General features: G+C 32.5%; 1 long non-coding RNA gene across 1 annotated transcript; it reads right to left on the bottom strand.

Moving 5' to 3' along the window:
* Window positions 1–858: 858 nt before the first annotated feature.
* On the bottom strand, window positions 859–18,132 carry LOC134696473 (uncharacterized). The gene is made up of 3 exons (XR_010102952.1): window positions 18,039–18,132; window positions 9,208–9,391; window positions 859–1,008 (listed from the first exon to the last, which is right to left on the bottom strand). It is a non-coding gene; the product is annotated as an uncharacterized LOC134696473 (long non-coding RNA).
* Window positions 18,133–23,346: the final 5,214 nt, after the last annotated feature.

Raw genomic sequence — 23,346 nt, 5'->3', positions numbered from 1 at the left:
GAAATAAATTTTATTTCAATCCAATAATAATATTAAATCAGAAGTATTCTTATATAAATAGTAATACATACATGATACAATATTCAAAATCGTAAAGTTGTTTCATATGGGAAAAAAATCTAAAACTTTGTGTAAGGATAACAGAGAGATAACTATAGGGGATAGTGACAAAGTTAATTTTGTTAAGTATAAAAGAGGCATTTTACACATTGAAGAACTAAACAAAAAATACAATATTATCTCCATTCAAAATGTTAATAAGTTTTCAAGTCTAAGAAAACATTTTTAGTCTTTGAAAGCATGTCACTCCATGATGTATCTTATTCTTCCAAAGATCAAGCATTTTGAAAAACCACAGTATTACCTTTCTTTTTATCACACTATATGTAAATTTCAGTTTGTATACTTCGCATTACATAGCATTATCCAAATTCCCATAATGTAACGATTTAGAAACATCAAATTTCCAAATAGTTATTTCAAACCAGGAGCAGGTTAAAATGATTCTATATATGTGTTGATATTCAGCAAATCACAAACCCTGTTCTTTGCCTTCTGGTTTTTACAATATATGTTTGAACTTCCTTAACTAACGTATATACGAAAGTAAATGTCGAAGAGTTAAAATCATTTCAATCCTGAAAAAGTGCAAAAGTTTGCTGATCAGCGTGTGCGTATCATTCAAACTTATCTACAACAGAGCTTGGTTTAGGTGGTGTTAATATCGTGCATTATTGAACTTAATTAGATATTCTGCATACGCCTGGTTATCTCGAAATATTACATGTATCTTTGGATCCCTTAAGTCATCGACTACACTATCATATCTAACACCGTTTATGTCTTTTGGTGGTTCTTTCAAATTTCGTTCTCCTTGTCCATACCTTCCTACAAATACACTACATTTGTATACAAATTTATCCCCGTTGCGGCCAGGAACAGAATAGGTATCCATGGACGAGTATGATGGGTCTCTGGCAAAATAAAGTCCGGCTCCGTAAACACAAGCTGAAGATGTAAAAACAAATATTCATGAAAACTACCACAGCTTGTTAAAATAATTTAAAGAATTTATTACCAGCTTCTATAAATATACGGATATATATTACAACCTAACTGCCAGGTTACCATATATACATAAGATCAGTCAAAATTTATAAGGTTAAGGGGGCTCGCGGGTCTAATTTTTTTTTATTTCATTTGATATAGGATTTCTCTATATTTTTCTATAATTGAACTTTATCTTGTACTTAATAGAAAAATGGGGATCACCGCTCATTTACGCTCATAATCTGCCCTCTAAAGAAGCATATATTTTGTTGATATCATTTTTTTCTGTTGAACTAATAGGAGAAATAGCGGTAATATCGAAGTAAAAAAAACTAAATTACAGCTTATTCGAAACACTTTTTTTTATTTAAGGGAGATTATTTGTATCTTTTTCAATGATACCTACATTTAACAACACAAATTGATGTTTTGGAATGATTTTTGTACCATATGATAAAGTAACAACTACTAAAGGTAATGAAAAATAAATGTTAAATTTTTTTTTGAAAATCTTATACCCGCGAGCCTCCTTAAAAGGTTGGGGTTTTTTTTAACAAATATGAGATTCGTGTTCTATGTTAAATGTGAAAAACATATAGTTTTACATTAAATGGTTAATTTATCATTACCGTCCTCTCAACATTGAACAAAAGTACAACAATTTAGCTCAATTATCGGAAAAAATGAAAATCAATGACAAAAAAAAATGCAGAAATTATCACAGGCAATATTAGAATATATTTTTCATTTATCACACGAAAAATGCTTTAATTCTTTGCACTTTTTTAAAACTTCCTCAGGAAAAATTCTCTAGCCACTTGACTTTCATAGCTCAAAATTAACGTTTTTACAGAATATTTGAATAAAATAGTAACAGATTATTCGCTTCCCAAAGTGTAAGACGCAATAAAAATCGTATGCTTGCACAATCTTACCGAAATACGGATTTAATTAAGTTCTTAACATTTTGACATTTCTTCGTATATTTTTTTTTATCGAAAACCGGTTTAAACAAATCACACGTACGTGTTTAGATCCGACTAAATACCTATTTCCCGATATGGTCAGGTAAAATTGCTAAATTATGTATTTGCTATTTGTTAGATGTAACTAGCCGAATGACTAGATGTACAACTGACATGCACTGTGCACTGTGATAAAAGAATATAAGCTTACATTTCTCTTCGATTAACATCGATGCCATTCGATTAAGTAAAGGTTAATTATGTGAATCAATTGTTTTATTGATTTTCATTGAAGAAAATATTATACTCGAGCAGTTTTTTTCGACTGATAAGAGTTATCATTAGAAAATCACTAACGTAGTATAAACATTTTCAAATAAACGACTTCAAAATCAGGAAATTAATATTGAATGACATTTGGAGCCACAAAATTCCTCTTTAAATCTTCAGAACATTATTTTAAGATCTTTGCAGGTTTGCAGCTGTCTTAAGTCGGGAATACTATGTATAGTAGTTGTCGTCTGTTTATGTTTCTTGTTTCTCTTTTTATATAGATTTGACCAATGCTCTTTCCCGTTTGAAGTGGGTTTCACTAGTTTTTTGGGGGTCCTTTATAGCTTGCTGTTCGGTGTGAGCCAGGACTCCGTATTGAAGACCGTACCTTGACCTATAATGGTTTACTTTTATAAATTGTAATTTGGATGGGGAGTTGTCTAATTGGCACTCATACCACATCTTCCTATATCTAAAACATGTTAATATTGTCCTGCTAATGTGCTTTCGATGCACAAATGTCAATATGTCGAAAGAATTTTACAGAAACCGCAATTTGTAGCTATTTCTTGGTAATGTGGGCATCACTTCAATCGCAAAACCAGCCTACAATGCACTTTTCATACATGCAGTATTTTTTAATGTTATTCATTTTACCCATGCCGTTTTCATGCCACTGTTATGCCACAGAAAATCTAAATCCCGAAACTGTATTTCATACGGTACGGGAGGATTAGAAGATGTTGGTCAAAATATGACAAGACAGTTGCTAATGGTAAGGAAAAAGTCATAATAAATCGCATTGACTGATGTCAGGATCAAGGTGAATGGACGTGTTTGTGACTACGATAATTAAAAGATATCCATCTGTGTCACATATAGACCATAAGATGTTCAAAATGGCGTATAAAACGTGTCATGAGATGACATCAAATTGACAAATCCACATAACAAGTTGTTCTCAACATACCTTAATTGTCATGATGTAAATCATGATCAGCGAGCGAAAGGTGGCTATCGAAACAATGACTGATTATATGTATAACGTGTCATCCTTTTTGGATATTGTAAACGGTAATATGTACTCTTGAGAAACTGGATGGCAATTGAGCATCAGGCACTGCTAATAAAGTTAATTTTTGAAATCATTTTTACTTGTTTGGTAACTCAAACAGAGTACTTAAAAGTTTATAATACTACAACAGAGTCGATCATTTGTTTAAATGATATTAACATTTTTATAATTATGTGAAACCTAACCCGGACCTATTGTATATAGAGAATAATACATGGCAAAATCCGTATCATATGTCGTATCATCCCGAGACATCAATATCAGCCAACGGGCCTTTAGGCCCGAGGGAAGATATTGGTCGAGGGTGATACGGCATGTGATACGGATTTTGTCAATTAGTATACGCTTTATTATATACCTCAACAGAAGAGTATTATATTATATGACCTTTTTAAAGTCTTCGCCGATATTCGGAATTTTAAATTAAATGATTTAACAACTAGTATCTCGATTTGATTAATCTAATAATTCACGGGAACCCATATGAAAATCTATATTGATCCAACAACTAATTAAAATTTCTTCGATAATCATTTTAGAGAAACAGATTCTTACATAAATTGTGTATAATTACAGTATCAATTTCAAAATTCTCGCCGAGGTTCGGATTTCAAAATTAAATTATTTAACTATCTCAATTAGATAAATCCGATAATCCACTGGTACTGTTATAAGATAAAATTGAGAATAGAAATAGGGAATGTGTCAAAGAAACAACAACCCGACCATGGAAAGGCAACAGCAGAAGGTCACCAACAGGTCTTCAATGTAGCGAGAATTTGCCGCACGCGGAGGCGTTCTTCAGCTGGCCCCGAAACAAATATATACTGATAATGAACGCCCTAAATCTATGAAAATCTATATTGATCATGATGATATGATAAAGAACGTAATTACTGATAATAAGTCGCCAGGACTTGATGATCTAAATCCGAAAGTATTTTGTGAAGTAAGACCTCATATATGTTATACTCTGTATATAAGTTTTGATAGGTCAATTTTAGAAGGTAAAAATCTAGTGGACCAGAAAACTGGCATATATTCTCCAATATTTAAAGAAAATGTGCACTGTAAATTACACACCGATAAGTTGAACATTCGTAATGATATGCGATTCTCTCATTTGAATTGTTTTATATTTATCATGGGAGTGCCTTTTGTAGTGAAATATATAGTGTGGGTTTTTCTTTAATTGCTTACATCCAAATTGCAAAATCTAAAGCCGAAACACATCGAACGAATGCATAACAATTGTCTCATAACTGACTTTGGACAGGCACTTTTTTCTGTAGAAATGGCAAACTAAAACTGGAAATTAAGCAAGGTAAATCTCTAACTTGTATGACAGTCGCATGAAATACAATAATTTGACAACTATGTGTGAACAAACCAAACAGACATACCGGTAATAGATAACAATTTCAAAAATAGGAGTACAGCAGTCAACATTGTGTTATAATCTTAATCAAGAAAGAAAAAGAAACGGCATATAGACAAACCGCACGGTCGTGTGTAAAGTCAGAATGCAAATATAGATGTTCAAATTTTTTCAGATCATTCTATGGAAGTACCAAACGTTTTGTCTGCTCTTTGGTCGGGTTGTTGTCTTCTTGAAACATTTTCCCATTTCTATTTTCAATTTTAAGATAACGATGTCAGTTGAATCTGCATTCCTAAGAATACTGCACTTGAATATTTACTAGTTCTTCTGTTGTACTGTTATATCACTGTCCAAGGTAAGGGGGAGGTTTGGAATCCCGCTAACATGTTTAACCCCGCCCCATGATTTATGTGCCTGTCCCTAGTCAGGAGCCTGTAATTCATTGGTTGTCGTTTGTTTATGTGTTACACATCCGTTTTTCGTTCATTTTTGTTATATAAATAATGCCGTTAGTTTTCTCGTTTGAGTGTTTTACATTGTCTTATCGGGACCTTTTATATCTGACTATGCGGTATGGGCTTTTATCATTGTTGACGGCAGTACGAGGATCTAAAGTTGTTAATGTCTGTGTCATTTTGGTCTCTTATGGACAGGTGTCTCATTGGCAATCATATCACATCTTCTTTTTTATAGTTATCATTTCTGTTCGATATGTGGGTTTCGTGTATCGTCAAGTTATCGAAATTTCGATGGGGACTGACTGTACATCACTTAATGCGGATGTGGTTCTGTATTGTTATGAGTTACAATTCTAAATAACTAAAATCAGTTAAAATCAAACAATATTGGATACAAAAATCTAATAACACATTTAGATGTTTGGCTGATATATTGTCTTTTAAAAATGGCAACACATCAATTTATTCGATTTTCTTTTGTATGTAACAAATGAAAACGCTGTATTACTAAAAACAATATTACATCAGGGTATTCGATATCATTATTTTCATTTAACAACAAGTTATAAGTTAACTGTAATCTACTTAAATTACAGATTGTACAGGCACATAATGTTCACTTTACAATTGTTGTTAATTTCTGTGTCATTTGTTCTATTTAGTTACAAAAAATTGTACACAATTTCTAACAATTATTAGCATGAATGGTAAAACATTGTTACATTGATGAAATAAATGATAAAGAATTTCAATATTTTTTTTCCATCACGCTCATGACATTTCTATTTGACATATGCATCTGCAGTCTGTTTTATATTAACCTGTGTCATACCTCCATTGTCAAGTTCTTTTGTAATAATGTGATAGGGCTTTGATATTTACACCTGAAATGTCAGAACCCCTTCACAAAAAAGTTTATCGAAATATTTCTTTTGTTACCTGAATTCATCAAACAAACTGAAAAAAATAATTTTTGGATGTACTTTAGGAAAGACATGATTGTTTTTCGAATGTTTTTTTATTCCTTTTTCATTTGTTTTTTTTACATTTTCCTCCCCCGTTTCTAATGTACTTATGAAGACAAAATATGTACCATTGACAGACCTCATCATGAAGTAACTAAATATAGTTTGTTAGAACGTCGTACTTGAGCATTAATTTACTCCCATCGCAGTGCGGCGTAGATATTAAAAAGAAAGCGACACATTACTTTATCGCACTTAAGCGTGCTCAAAAACTCACTTTAGCGTCAAATCATCGTATTTCAGCGTGACCATCGTATTTCAAAGTTCGAAATATATAAGATTATAAGTTATATGGTTCGCTACTGACCCCATATAGATCCATAGAGGGTTAGTAAAATCCATAGGGGGCGAAGCCGGAGGCCGAGTCCCCTATGAATTTAATTCACCCTCTATGAATCCATAGTGGGTCAGTAGTTAACCGTATAACGAATTTATCGGACACTGGACTCTTTCTGCGGCGTTTTGTTGAAAAATAAACAATGAAACACAACAACATTAATAGATGACGTCGCCATTAACGCGTCATGAACCCCATATGAAACTTACTAAACGGTCTCATAGGGGGTCACCACGTGACGGCGTTTAACCAATCACAACGTGATAATTCATCTGTGGTCCGATAAATAAAAATAAGTTTTTTTGGCAACTCCCTCTTTGTCTAATCTAGAAATTGATAGAAGTTCATGTTAATTGAACACATGAATAAAAGTTTCATATCCATACCAAAATTATTAAATAATGAGAAATTCTCAATAGAAAAACTCAAAGATGTGAATTTTGTAGAAGCTGTTGGACTATTCAGTGTTACCATGGACAAAGGTACAAAGATAATGATATAAAAGAACATGTGGTATAATTGTTAATGAGACAACTCTACCCAAAGCACAAAATGACACAGAAATAAACAAAAATGGGTCACTGAACGGCCTACAACAATGTACGAAGCCCATACCACATAGTCAGCCATAATTGGCCCCTAAAGTAAATTAAAACGATTCATACCATAAAAAACTAACTGCCTCATGTATGTACAAAATAAATGAAATACAAATATGTAATACAGCAACAAAGGACAACCACTGAATTACAAGTTCTTGGCTTGGGGCAGCATGTGGCGGGGTTAAACTGGTTTCAAGGCTACAACTCTCCACTTAACTTAGGAAAATGGTGTATTTAAACAACATATAAACGATCTATAAAAATCAGATTTTAAAGGTCTACATGAAACTCATCAGATGGATACAAATAGAAATTCTTCTAAAAACAAAAAGTTGACGCGGACGTTGGCGTGTACTTGTACATCCCAATACAAGTCACTACATATCTCAAAGTTACTATCAGCTTGTTCAAAGCAAATTTCAACTTAAACTAAAAAAATGCAGCTAAGACTAAAATATCAACAAGTACACTTACCTCTAATGGATTTAGTTAAAATACGTCATAAACAGAAAATCATAATATTGTGCAATGCTAAGATACAGGTATCGACAGGTTCTAGAGGCATGAATGTGCCGATGTACATGACAAAAATATTTAGTTTGAATTTTATTTATCGATTAATTAATATATATGCCAATGAAAACAATATTCAAAGATATAATTACAGTGTTGAATTAGAAATTTTTTCCGAATAAGATTATCTAAAGGATGGGTTTGTTTACATGGTCAACCCGAATTGTTTCTTAAGATCCGGGCTCCGAAAACATCATCTCAATTCTATCCCGATTAAAATGAAAAAATGATTTTTTTACAATCAAACTGCAAAACCAACTCTTTATAACTAGGGACTAATTTAGTACAGGTTTTAAGTAATGTGTGGTAACGAAATCCCTTACATAATAATTTACCAATAAGCTATATGTTACATTCATTTTAATTCAAACGTCACAATAGGTATTGGCATAGCGAACGAATGGTGATTTATAAACACTGTAAGATTGTACCAAGGGAACATCATAATTCAACAAAGGAAAATTGACACTAGGGAACGAAAATCATCCTTTTAGTAATATATATTTGAGTGCAGAGGTTCGCATGTAAAACTGAAATTACAGTTAAGAAAGGAGAGCTATCACCTTTTATATTGGATTAATTCAAAGTAAATTTCTTTGGATAAAATTCTTTATTATCTAACTAACAAAATAACATCATGATAACGGTAAGTGTTGTTGATGAAATTTTGACGGATCTATAAAAATTTTGGTCATAAAATGTGATTCAAAACATCTAACATAACACTTAATTAACCTATAAATAGCTACCAAAACATGCTGTTTCAGAATATACTATTGCATATTCATATCTAATTTAAATATAGTGTTTTTAACCACTAATTATACACCTAATCTAAATGATAACGATATCATCAATTAATTTGTCAATGAATACAAATGGAAACCAACAATGTTTCAGTTGAACTATACCCTCTCGCAAACACGTTTAACCCCGCCGCATTTTTGCGCCTGTCCCAAGTCGGGAGCCTCTGGCCTTTGTTAGTCTTGTATTATTTTAATTTTAGTTTCTTGTGTACAATTTGGAAATTAGTATGGCGTTCATTATCACTGAACTAGTATATATTTGTTTAGGGGCCAGCTGAAGGACGCCTCCGGGTGCGAGACAGGCCCGTAGCCAGGAATTTCAAAAGGGGGGTTCGTTTGACTCACAAACTCGACTTTAACAGTCCCAATTCGAACAGAACATTGACTTTAACAGTGCTTATTTGTTTTCAAGGGGGGGTGGTCGTCCGAACCCCCCTGGAAGGACGAACCCCCCTGGCTACGGGTATGCGGGAATTTCTCGCTACATAGAAGACCTGTTGGTGACCTTCTGCTGTTGTATTTTTATTTGGTCGGGTTGTTGTCTCTTTGACACATTCCACATTTTTATTCTCAATTTTACTCTCGATATTAAATAGATTCAGCAAAGTATTTGCGGTAATCGCATCTCATCCGCGCTATCTATATATTAAGTAATTCCTTACCATTTTTTCCCTGGTAGTTCCTATTCAATCCATATTGATTAATATTCTCACAGGAGTTTTCTGACGTGCCATGCCACAAATATTTTCTATAGGAACATTGATAGTTTCGTCTTGCAGTAGCCATAAAGTCCCTTCCAAACAAAATATGTGCTCTATGTAACCTATCGTTCTGCACTTTATATATCTATAAAATAATAAGTGTTTCATTGGAAATTTAATCATAGTTTTTTTTATTGTTGTCATACCATATTGTGCATCACTGTTATTCTCTAAGTTACAACCTTTGTTTAGAAGAAGTCTTTTCTTTGGTTACATCTTCTGACATCAGACTCGGACTTCTCTTGAACTGAATTTTAATGAGCGTATTGTTATGCGTTTATTTTTCTACATTGATTAGAGGTATAGGGGGAGGGTTGAGATCTCACAAACATGTTTAACCCCGCCGCATTTTTTGCGCCTGTCCCAAGTCAGGAGCCTCTGGCCTTTGTTAGTCTTGTATTATTTTTATATTAGTTTCTTGTGTACAATTTGGAAATTAGTATGGCGTTCATTATCACTGAACTAGTATATATTTGTTTAGGGGCCAGCTGAAGGACGCCTCCGGGTGCGGGAATTTCTCGCTACATTGAAGACCTGTTGGTGACCTTCTGCTGTTGTTTTTTTATTTTGGTCGGGTTGTTGTCTCTTTGACACATTCCCCATTTCCATTCTCAATTTTATTTAGAGGTAGTATTACACTTAGTGAGGGCCTGGACAGGCTATTGGGAGCATGGGAGAGAGGCGGGGGAGATATGATAGAGAGTTGTGAGAAGGGAGAGAGGGACGGGATAATGAAGAGTGGGGGTGGGAGGAAGAAGAGAAGAATAGGAGAAAGGAGAAATTGTTAAAATTTAGCAGGAAAACAATTATTAAATAAATGAGAGAATCAAAAGATTCAAGAAAGTGGTAATAAAAAGTACAACAACAAAAAAAACCTTAAACTACTCCGACGCGATCTAAAAACGGAAAGTCCGTAATCTAACTTCAAAATCAAACAAATGGATAACAACTTTTATATTCCGAATTGGTTCAGCTAGACATTTCATTTTGCAGAAAATGGTGAATTGGACCTTGTGTTATGGTTAGTCAAACCTCTCACTTGTATGACAGTCGCAGTAAATTGCGCATAGTAACAAAAAAAATATCCCAGACCTTTTCACAAATTCATTACAATCTCTTATATATGGAGAAAGAATAAAAAAAACTAACAACTTCCAGGATGTTATTGTGAGCCCATTCATGTATAGCGAAACATGTCACCATCCTTTTTTTAGATGAATTGCTTCAAAGTTGACCGATATGCATAGAATTTGGCAAAAAAAGGATGACATTACTTATGGTTTCGTAAATTTCCTATAAATTCTAACTGATTTAGTTTTATTTCCAACTAACAGGGACGAGTCTGAGATTCAGCTTTCAAATTTATTGGATGAACAGTAGTTTTCAAGTACAATTTGAATTGATTGATTTGAGGTTGCAAAATGTCCGATGGCAAATATTTCAGGCATGTTCAGGACCATACAATTCAATTTGAAATTGTTGTATTTAAAAAAACACACATTTCTAGATCTAATGCAGCCATCAAAATAGGTTACAAAAACATCCCATTAGTTGTAAAAGTGAAAGATAAAATAAGACAGGTTTTTAATGTAGTATATTCTCTGTATAATAAAAACGTTTGGGTAGTGTGCATATTTGCAGACAAACCTTGCAATCTGTATTAAATGTAAGTTCTATAAACATTCTGTCTTTCGTGAAAAATGATAAAATAAAAAAATCTGAGGACATACATGCATCATCTATAAGTCAAACACTTGGTGCATTATAAAAGTTCCACCTTGAAATTGTACTCTGTAGAAGGAAGAAGTCAGACTCTATGCTCTGAATATGCGCACTGTTGGTATAAATATATTTATATTAAAGATCATAGTGGAATATAGTTAAAAATCTTAATTGTTAATGAGGTCCGACTCAACAACAAAACACACCCATTCCTGTACACCCCAATGTAAATTAACCGGAACCAAAATGATAATAAAAAGTTTACGTGTTTTCAGTTTGTTTCTGTATTTGAAGAAATATATCAAATAAACATATCTCTTTTATTTTGTATCGGCGTTCGGAGCGCTTTTCTTGGTTAACGACAATTATTAGAATAATTAAACGATTCATCGTTATTGTTGGCCACTGGGTTTTACTTTATGAATTGTGTGATTGTAAATTAAAAGAAATAATTTTTGAAATACTGAATTGAAAGAAAAAATATTTAACGGGGTCTGAGATATATAATTTTTTTTTCGTCCCAACAGATGCGCATTAGGTGTTGACATCCCAAAATGACAGGCCTTTGTTAACCTTTTCCCCGTTCCGATGGTGCTGTCCTGTGTAAACTGTATTTATAATATTACAGTTTCAGCAATCTATTTTTTACAAGCTTCCGGAACCATATTTTTTGTACAGTCCAATACTATTCGAAAACTGGTTACACTTGGAACATATAGGAAAAGTTGTGTGTCAAATAACCAAGTTTAAAGACAGTTGTATTCTTCCTCTTTAATAATTCCATTTCAAAAATCATTTTCTGACTAATTTTCAAAGACTGCTTGTACTGAGTTTTTTCAACAAATTATATCCCGTATTATTTTCCAAAAGAATTTTCTATTTTGTAACAAGCCCTTTTTTGCAACCATTTTTAACGAATTGGTTTCTTACGAAATTGCACAAATAGTGTCCCTGTATTTTCACAAATTTACCTGCGTTTCTAAAGTTTGGACTTACAGGGGCGTAGCAGCCGGCTGCCGTACCAATAATTTTCGTTGGTATGGCAAACCGTACCTAAATTTTTTATAATTTATTGAAAAAAACAAAGTTTTTGCACGGGATTAAAGAAAACGAGTTTTTTACAGGAAAAAGCAGAAAAATCCCATTTATGAGTCATAAGCAATATTAGCAATATACATTTTTTTATACAGGTTCAATAGAAATAAAAGGATGTGGTAGACTAGTATCCAATTAATGAGACGAGCTCAACCCTTAACTATGGAACGCCATAGCTGTCTTATGTGTCTTTTTTATTGCTTTTCTATTATAAGATGGTGCTTTTCTATTATAAGATGGTGCTTTTCTATTATAAGATGGTGGTTTTCTATTATAAGATGATGGTTTTCTATTATAAGATGGTGCTTTTCTATTATAAGATGATGGTTTTCTATTATAAGATGGTGCTTTTCTATTATAAGATGGTGCTTTTCTATTATAAGATGGTGCTTTTCTATTATAAGATGATGGTTTTCTATTATAAGATGGTGCTTTTCTATTATAAGATGGTGGTTTTCTATTATAAGGTGGTTTTCTATTATAAGGTGCTTTTCTATTATAAGGTGCTTTTTTATTATAAGGTGCTTTTCTATTATAAGGTGCTTTTCTATTATAAGGTGCTTTTTTATTATAAGGTGATTTTCTATTATAAGGTGCTTTTTTATTATAAGGTGCTTTTTTATTATGTGATGGTGGTTCCCGTGATTAACCGGGAGTGTGGGGAAGCACTAATGACAAGACGATTGTCCGGATAGTGACAGGACGGTTGACCGGACGAGATATAAATAGTCATAACTTTTTTGTTATTCGGTAGATTGGTTTAATATTTTGACCTTAAAGATATTAAAATATATTTTATGAAAATCAAACAAAATAAGTGAAAAAAAAATATTTTTGAGCAAATAAAGTTGACCGGACGGTATTCACACTCGTCGTTATACGCTGTACATATATTCAACTTGTCGACAACAAGTGTTAATATCTTAGACAATATTTGTCCAAGTAATTCAGGAATCTGTGAGATTTAAAAACAAATTATACGAAAATATAAATTTATAGTAAAAAAAAATATGTTTCTTCTAAAAAAAGTTGACCGGACTGAATTCACATTCGCCGATGTGTTTAACAGAGACATATATGATACATGAAGAGATTCGCACATCTATAATTGTATTTTAGGTCTTTGGTTTTAAATATATTAACAGGATTTTCTTTCTTCACAGAAGGTTGACTGTCAGTAAGAAGTATCGGATGATCTTGACTGCCATTATCAGCATACCTCAATCTTAGTAGATTTCGGTGTTTATACAACCTTTCTGTTTTGACTGAGGTATTTTTTACTTGGCTGGTGTTTTCAACTTGGCTGATGTCTTTAACCTGGCTGGTGTTTTGTTGTTTTTTGAGACTGAGGTTCCAAGGGAAAGGACACTCAAATAGTGTGCCTCCTAAGAGTCCCAGAAGCTCTCGGGATGCACGATTCTGCGTATTTTTTTTCAAGGCTTCTGGGGTCTTGAGCGACCGCCAGACCCCTCACCGAATGGTGAATATATTTTGCCTCACTTTTAAATTTAAATATAATGACAGACTAGTTAGTGACAGTGCAGTATTATACAAAAGTAACTTTGTGTTCGATGCCCGTCCTTTATTTTCTATTGTAAAGTGTCTGAACACGACTGAATGCAAGTTTATTTTTTCGATGTTAAAGGTCATATTGGAATACATTGTTGTTGTTTTTTCAAATGATTTGATACCGGCAGATTGGTGGTCTCACTTTAATTTAATCCATGTCAGCTTTCTAGTTTTATCTTTAAACAAAAAGAGAGAGCCAGTTTTGTATTCTTTAATAAAAAGTTCAATTCACTGTAATCTTTGTTTGGATTCTGATTGCCATCTGATTATATAAGTTAATTCAATTTGATGTCTCAGGTGTGAAAACTTAAATGACATGATTATTTGCTTGATTAGTGATTACGACAGGTGTCAAAATTAGATAGTAATCTAATTAAATACATGTAATAAATATTTTATATATCAGGTCTTCTAGTGTGCTGGTGAACTTACTCAAGTCAATATTTTGAGCTCAAAGTTGTTATTTATTTATTTATTAATGAAATGCACATTTATACCCCTAGGGGTTAATAAAAAAGCACCTTATAATAGAAAAGCACCTTATAATAAAAAAGCACTTTATAATAGAAAAGCACCTTATAATAAAAAAGCACCTAATAATATAAAAGCACCTTATAATAGAAAACCACCTTATAATAGAAAAGCACCTTATAATAGAAAACCACCTTATAATAAAAAAGCACCTTATAATAGAAAACCACCTTATAATAGAAAACCACCTTATAATAGAAAACCACCATCTTATAATAGAAAAGCACCATCTTATAATAGAAAACCATCATCTTATAATAGAAAAGCACCATCTTATAATAGAAAAGCACCATCTTATAATAGAAAAGCACCATCTTATAATAGAAAAGCACCATCTTATAATAGAAAACCATCATCTTATAATAGAAAAGCACCATCTTATAATAGAAAACCATCATCTTATAATAGAAAAGCACCATCTTATAATAGAAAAGCACCATCTTATAATAGAAAACCACCATCTTATAATAGAAAAGCCCCATCTTATAATAGAAAACCATCATCTTATAATAGAAAAGCACCATCTTATAATAGAAAACCATCATCTTATAATAGAAAACCACCATCTTATAATAGAAAAGCACCATCTTATAATAGAAAAGCAATAAAAAAGACACATAAGACAGCTATGGCGTTCCATACTTAATCCAGGTTTCACAATGTGTTAAAAGTTAACAATTATTGTAGATCAAACTGAGTACGGCATCAGCATGGAGCCTTTGCTCACACAGACCAGCAAGCTAAAAAAAGTGGGAACTGAAATGAAAAAATAAATTATCGAAACTTTTTAAATACTTTTTAATGTCTAGATGATGCAACCTTAAACTACTAATTACTATTTTTTGTGTTTCTGAACTTTATATGAAAGATTTTGTAAACTTATCACGATTTCTTTAGAAATAATGGTGAATTTAGGATGTCCCTGTCAGAATCGGCTGAAAATGTTCTACTTTCCTTTGTTCATACATTGTCTTGTTTGATTTTGAATTTTACTCTGTTTGTTTGGAGATATGGTCCCCGTAATAAAAATCATAAGGACCATAAGTAAACTTCGACAATTCACAAGTTCAAGTTAAAGGAGTATTATTTTCTGTATTGACTGACGTCTGACCCCCTTACTACATTTAACGAATATGTGATAGTCTTTTTAATTTCCATCAATCGAAATACATAATAACACACTTTTTTTCTTTCTTATAATATATGAGAGGGGGATGTCAGTGGCGGATCCAGAGGGGTCGAAGAGATCGTACGCCCCTCTTTTAAATTTTTTAAAACACGACTGTGAAATGATAAATCAGAGTATATTTCGTTGACTTTTCCTTATCCCTTTTATTTTATCGACAAACGTCATTCAGTCATTTGAAAATTCAAATTACAGTAAGACATTGCTACATCCGAGGAAGATAAGTGTGACTCCTTCAAAGTGACAAAGAATGGACAAGGACATTTTGACTGCCCTTTCACAATTACACTTAGCTGAAGTCAATACACTATTATACTCATATATAATTTTTAAAAAGTTCCACAGCTATAACTTTTATTACCTTCAAAAACATGTTAAACCCAACACGCCCTAGCTCAATGATAACATTTCTGAACAATGATCCCCATTAAGTAAAATCTACATACAAGGCTGGTAATCTACACATGCAAAACATTTGGTTCTGCAATGAAAACCGAGGATTTTTCGGTTGTGCTTTAGCGGAATTATTGTCACCGCTTCAAAAGGTTTGTACATTTCTATATCGCAATATTCTTATTCAACGGATCAAAATATTGAAAAATGGAGATTTCCAGCCGTGCATAAATTTTTTAAAATCTGATTTTTGCCGTCATACCTTGGTTGATATAATAGTCTTACCCATTTTTTTGGCGATTAGAAGAAAAACTTTATATAAAACATTGAAATCGATTATGAGAGAATCATTGACGATTTTCTTGACGAAATCAGAGAAATATGCTTCTGGTGAAGTTGAACCATATGTCTTTGACGAAAGATGTGTACAGGAGTCATCACTAGAAACCTTTCAATAAATGCCAATAAGAAATTCTAGCTTTGGATCCATCCGATCAATTTATAAAAGAAATTAAAATGAGGTAGAATACAGCATCAAAAAGGTTTAACCCTTACTCTTAATTTATGTACAAGCCTCACGTCAAAAACTATTAAATAAGTGCATTTTACACTTATCTTATGTTTTTGAGCAAACAAAGGTCCTAAAAAATCGCCCCGCTACGCTCGGCAATGAAATGTATTATACGTACTACTATGAAAAATCCCCTGTATGCCAAGACACATTGAATGGCATCCGACACAAAATTGGAAGTATACATTTAAGACAAGATATTTAACTTTGTGTATTCATTTGGATTGTTGATGTTTTGACACATTTCATGTTTTAAATTCTTTTCTTTTTTCTTTATTTTGAATTTGACTTTCAAAAAAGTGAGATAACTAAAATTGTTACCCAAAAAAATTATGTTGTCATAAGCGAAATTAAAGTGTCAGGAGAGGGTCAGAATGCAGGATTTTGCATCATTTATCCCAAAATTTATCGGGCCCTTTACCGGCCCCGAACCCTGGCCGAATATCCCCCTCAACGAGGAAAGATGAGCCACTTAGTGACCCATGATATTGCTTGCCGTACCAATATGAATAGAGTGCTACGCCTCTGATTTATATTTAAAAAAAGAATCGAGAAACGGCGTGCATCAGAGTTAACCTGGGGGTCACACATTCACAATTTTTCTGCCGTCCTTGCAAGGACTATTTCTGATTAAAATTTGTCAAATATCGAAAATATGGGAGGATGCATTGGAATGGCCTTCCTTGATGGGAATTTGTATGCGTCTGGTCACGTTGCAGGCATATTGCATACTATCTGTCTATTAATGTATTTCTATAAGCGCAACTTCTTCTGAACAACTGGATGGATATTGAAGAAATATTTACATGAGAAAGTTCTTAATGTTAATGGGGAGATACTCGTACTTTAATAGTATGGCATTACTAATCTTCTGATCGAAACTCTTCCTGCATGTTTTATGTATTTTAATGAAATGTATGTCGGAAAAGGTACAGGAGAGAGAAAAGGGAGGGAGAAGGGTGGGAGAAAGGAGAAGAGGGACGGGAGCAGGGAGGAACCAACCACCTGTCCAGCCCCTCCTTAATGATAAAACAATGACACAAATTCAATAATATAAATAAATATCAGTAAGGGACGACATCAAAAGTTCAATGTAAGATAAAAAAAAAATCGCATAGTTTTTTCACTGACCCCCCCCCCCCCCCCCCCCCCCCCCGGCTCTCTCTCTCTAAACTAAATTTGGGAAACATTGATTTACCAATAGGTATATATGTAAAAATCGATTTTAGATATATAAAACTTGCAGAATTTTAACCCCCACCCCAAAACTATTTAATTTAAGTTTTTATCCTACATCGATCTTTTGATGTCGTCTCTAATGCTTAAATGAAACTGCGGTTCGAACATTGCAATCTTTCTTTTATAATTTTTTTTTAGCATAACCTAAAAACTTATGGTTTCTTATAACAAAGTGTTTCCTTAACTTTCAGATGATCCCTTTATGAAAATAAACCTGAAATTGTCAAGAGGAAATAAATGGTATACGATGCAATAAAAAAACATATACAATTTGATAATGATATTACTAACTGTAATTTCTAAATCAACTTCTTTAAATGTTGATGATTTCTTCACTTATTTTCCTGCAATAATAGATGTCAGGCCATATGTAAAAAAAAATGTATTTTGCCGCCGTTGTGATATGCTAATTTTAATAAATCCTACCTGAATTATTTTAAAATTTCCGTTATTCGATTGGAAACTTTGTCTAACATTTGAGTACTCGTAGCTGTTAGCAGGTACAATCTCCAAATATTTATCTCTGTCTTCAAACCCTGAAAAGATAAATATAAAGACGATCTAAGTAAAGGGATGAAAAATATGAACTTAATTAGTTTAACTTGAAATATTGAAAAAAAAATTACAAACCTTCTACATATCTAGACCAAAGTGATGTTGAAAAATGATTTTTGATATTCCCGAAACCATAACATTTATGTTTTACTATGTAGGAGTATTGTAATGAACACCAACCGGCTTTAAATAATAGCTATATATAGATATACATCATATTTTGTGAGAACTAGACTGTAAACCATAAACTCAATTTAAAATTCATTTGGAGAAAAAGGAATCAATGTCTTCATTAGTATTCATCAACTTAGAGAGATATGTTACATAGTGTGTAGAATAATCGACCAACTTAGTCTAAATTGTATATTCTTACTGCTCGAGTAAACAGTCAAGCAAGTCATGATAACATTAACACAAATTTCAGAGAAGTATTTATAAAAAGAAACTATTTTCAGCAGATTCCATCATAGCGGGAACTCTTTATAAGGAGTATGGTTGGAAATCATGATTTAAAAACGAACACACTTATGTTTCCTTAAACTATATTTACAGAGAAAGTATATTTGCTCAGTCATAGAAGTCTTTACAATCTGAAATTAAACCGAGTGTGGGCTATTGCCGATGATTTTGAGAATTTACTAAGTGTGAAGTCACATGTCGACGCAATTGGTCTTGCTTTATTTAGATTCGAAACACTTTGGCAATTTTTTGTAGCTTTTTATATCTGGTATAGTATTATGTATATGACTTTATCTTCGTGCAATATAATACAAACTGTTCTAAGTGTCAAGGTAACGTTCCAATGCTTGTTAAACATTTAAAGTATCAATTTCAGTCGTTTTCTTTTATAATCTGTTGGGCCAAATGTTGTTTATCTATCGTAAACATTCACGAAATCCCCCTGCAAATGTTTGCACCTGTCCTAAGTCCAGGAATCTAATGTACCGTAGTTGTCGTTTGTTTATGTAATATATACGTGTTTCTCGTTTCTCGTTTTGTTTATACAGATTAGACCGTTGGTTTTCCCGTTTGAATGGTTTTACACTAGTAATTTTGGGGCCCTTTATAGCTTGTTGTTCGGTGTGAGCCAAGGCTCCGTGTTGAAGGCCGTACTTTAACCTATAATGGTTTACTTTTTAAATTGTAATTTGGATAGAGAGTTGTCTCATTAGCACTCACACCACATCTTCCTATATCTATCTACGAAAGAACGTGTCAGATATGTAAACGCTAAACAATGGTACAGAGGATATACTACTACAAAAATAAGAAGAATATAATCAAAACGTTAAAATGATCAAACCTGTCATTCTTTCTTATTTGAAATCGACCGCGTGTGTCCATATCGAGGGAAAATTAGACCTTCTAGTTTGGTTGGTATTTTTAATCTTTAATTCATTGGGATATATATTAATATATAATAATTATACAAGTTTTACATAAAGTCACTGTCTAATTGCTGGTAAACTAAGACACAGAACATCATCAATATATATAAAGGTGAAATTAAAGAACTTGGCAACACGATTTTATTTTTTGTTTTTTGACAGTTTTCTTTTGATGAATTCTGCTTTACTTGAGTACAAAAACAAGTCGGCCATATAGTACTCATTTGAATAATGACAATCTGTTGAAATTTTTATCAACATAAATTAACAGCAGTGTCTTTGATAAAAAAAACTTAATTATTTGGAAGATAACATCTTTCGTGCAATGTATTAGGTTTTGATACCAATGCAGTTCTTTGCAAAATAAGAGCAATATCTTTTGTTCCCATTTAGTAGCCATATACATGATATAATAGATGGTATCAAAGGTGCCAGGATTATAATGTTGTACGCCAGACGCGCGTTTTGTCTATAGTCGCCGTCAGCTAAAATTCGTAGCGGTTATCGGTAAAAATAATCTTAACTATCAACCGCATTTTCTCGAGATATAGTTTTTCTCATTCCATTCATAAATCGCAAAAAGAAAAACCACTACTGACCTACCTTTTAAGTGATCGCACTGTAATAATCCTGACCTTCACATTTTCCAGAATGTTTTCCATTGTAATTCCGCCATCTTCGTTTCTATGAGGATCATTTGTTTACATGTGAAATTCGTCATTTACGCAGTTTCCTGAAATGTTCTTTTCATTGATGTGATACGGTTTCCCGCGCTTTATGCAAATGTTATGAAATTGAACTCCAGGGGAACACTTCCGGAAAAAACAATGGCGGATTCCACCATTGAAAATAGTCTTGGAAAATGTGAAGGTCAGGATTATCACAGTGCAATCACTTAAAAGGTAGGTCAGTAGTGGTTTTTCTTTTTGCGATTTATGAATGGAATGTGAAAAACTATATCTCGAGTGAACGTGGTTGATAGTTTAGATTATTTTAATTGATAACCGCTACGAATTTCAGCTGACGGCGACTATACATAAGACTTATCAGTGACGTTCATATCAAAATATTCATCAAGCCAAACAAGTACGAAGTTGAAGAGCATTGAGGATCCAAAATTCAAATAAGTTGTGCCAAAAACGACTAAGGTAATATATTCCTTGGATAAGAAAATCCTTAGTTTTTCGATAAATTCAAAGTTTGTAAACAGGAAATTTATAAAAAATGACCACATTATTGATATTCATGTTAGCACTGAAGTGCTGACTGTTTGGCTGGTAATACCCTCGAGGACGAAACGTCACCAGCAGTGGCATCGGCTCACTGGTGTAAATAGTTATCAAAGGTACCAGGATTATAATTTAGTACATATAAATCACATTGAGACAATAACAGTAGCATTACAAATAAACTCTGCATAGATACCAGAATTAAAATTTTGTATTTGCGCTAAACGCGCGTTATCTATTCAAAAGACTCATCAGTGACGCTCTAATAAAAAAAAAGTTATAAAGGACAAATAAAGTACGAAACTGAAATCATTGAGGATCAAAAAATTCTAAAAGTCATACAGCTAAGATAAAAACTATGATTAAAGATAATTCATGTCAACACATAAAAGCTGACTTCTGGGCTGATGATACACTACGGGAATAAGAACTCCACCAACTGTGGCATAGAACAAGTGGTCACCGTTGTAAATAAACTCACCATAGATGCCAGGATTGAAATTTTACATTTGCACCAGACGACCGTTTCGTCTATAAGTGAATAATGTGTATCTAAGATACAACAGTTACGTAAGGTAATTAAGTATGAAATTCCTGTTGTGTTTTTTTTTTAATAAAATACGATACTAAAAAAGTACTTACCTGTTAATTGTGTTCCTGGAACATTAGGAAGCGGCTCATAATCGTCTATTGTATTAATTGTATGAAACTCTAAACACAGAATGAAAATTAATATTCAGGGCAATAACATGAATACTGTGTTTAATGTTTGGATTTTAGAAGTCTTTTAATATTTCTTTTTTAAATCCTTAGAGATAAAGAACCGTAATAAGTAAGTATGCAATAAGGTTAAAGGTTGCACTTTGTGAATACAACTTTTCTTAAACCACGCTTCTGATGAGAAGATAAATAAAATTCATATATAATATGATTTGTTGACATACTGGTTCCCATATATGATCTCTATATTAAATCTCATAGAGACATAACTTGGAACTGTTACCACTATAAAAACATACTTTTGCGTTGAAAATTGAAGTCTGAAGTAGGCAGAAATTAAAGGATTTAGTAAAACATAATTTTTGTATTAGTTAAATTTAAACAAGTTCAGGGCAAATCAATGTTGAAAATATGCCACACATTACGTTTTGCCTTTGAATAAATGCATATCAACTTTCTATTTTAAGGATATAATTTTTCACGAAACTTCACAGTGAAAGGGTTAAAAAGAACAAACCGAATTTAACGAAATCTGGTTTAACTCAGAGATTTTAAAATGATTAACTCAAAATGAAGGTTTATAGATATTGCATAAAATTTGGGAAAATCCTTTGCCGTAACTAGGATGACTCAACATAAATTTTAAACTTACAGTTGACAGTATGCATGTTTTACTTAAAGTCCTGATTGAAATGAATCCTAGTATATGCATATTTGTAATTTAAATTGATTAGAATTGCTATTTATTACTATTATTAGTACTATTCACAGTCATTGAAACTCACTAATCCTTCTAAATACTTCTGGTTGGTTGTTTTTTCCTGTCGATAACCAAAAAGTAAGCCTTAATACCTAAATATATTGGGTTTTTTATTGTGACCGCAGCATAAAAAAGTTCAAGCTGGAATTACAAAGAGCCCTCAATAAAACTTACAATAAGGTGTTCTATCTTGAATATGTACTCAGTATTTAACATTGCTAGAAACACAGGAATAACTAAGAAAATGTTAGACCACATAGAAAATGGCTCAATTTTTCTTCTTCATTTTATTTAAATTTGAACACTATACTGTGTTATACAATCTTTGGGATTAGAGAAAGAAAAAAACACCTTTTTCAAATTTTTGTATCCTTGAATGAAAATTACCATCATCGACAAATTTGCAATAAGTTAATGGCACGACAAAATATAGAGGTAGTATTTACTATTGCTCATGTTTTTGTTATTTGAACATTATAGTGTGGTATTCATAGTCTACTTCATTTATTAAAAAACAATAAAAAGTTGATATGGTAAGACTGCCAATGAGAAAGGCCAAATAATAACGGAGTAAGTTCCTACATGTCGACGTACGGTCTGATTTAAGGTTTTGTCATCAATGTTTCGTGTATCGTTTGCGTATATTTTTGGGTTTATATAATACAAACAAAAAATGATAATGTTTGATTAATCAAAATAATGTAGTATTCATTATTAAGTTTATAGTATTCATTAACAGAGCAGAACTGCAATAACATAAAAGTTTTGCATGATATTTTATGTTTACACCAACCTTCTTCTACAAAGATGACAAAATACTTAGAAGCGGTCATTTAGAATGTGCATGATGAACAGGATTCAAAACTTTTATACCACTTTCTCAATTATAGTGGAAGATATTAGCAAGCAAAATCGAGGGAATTGTGCAATTGGTGATACAAGCATGAAAACTATCACAAAGCATCATTATTATATACTTTTTAAGAAATAACTGCTGGCCATTAAAAAAAAAAAATTCAAAATGGCCACGGCAATTTTCTAAAATGGCTGTTGTCTTCAGTTTGAAAATATTAATTTTTCTG

This window comes from Mytilus trossulus, chromosome 14, assembly GCF_036588685.1.
Source record: "Mytilus trossulus isolate FHL-02 chromosome 14, PNRI_Mtr1.1.1.hap1, whole genome shotgun sequence".
Classification (NCBI taxonomy): Eukaryota; Metazoa; Mollusca; class Bivalvia; order Mytilida; family Mytilidae; genus Mytilus; species Mytilus trossulus.
This window is presented reverse-complemented; position numbering and strand designations above follow the sequence as displayed.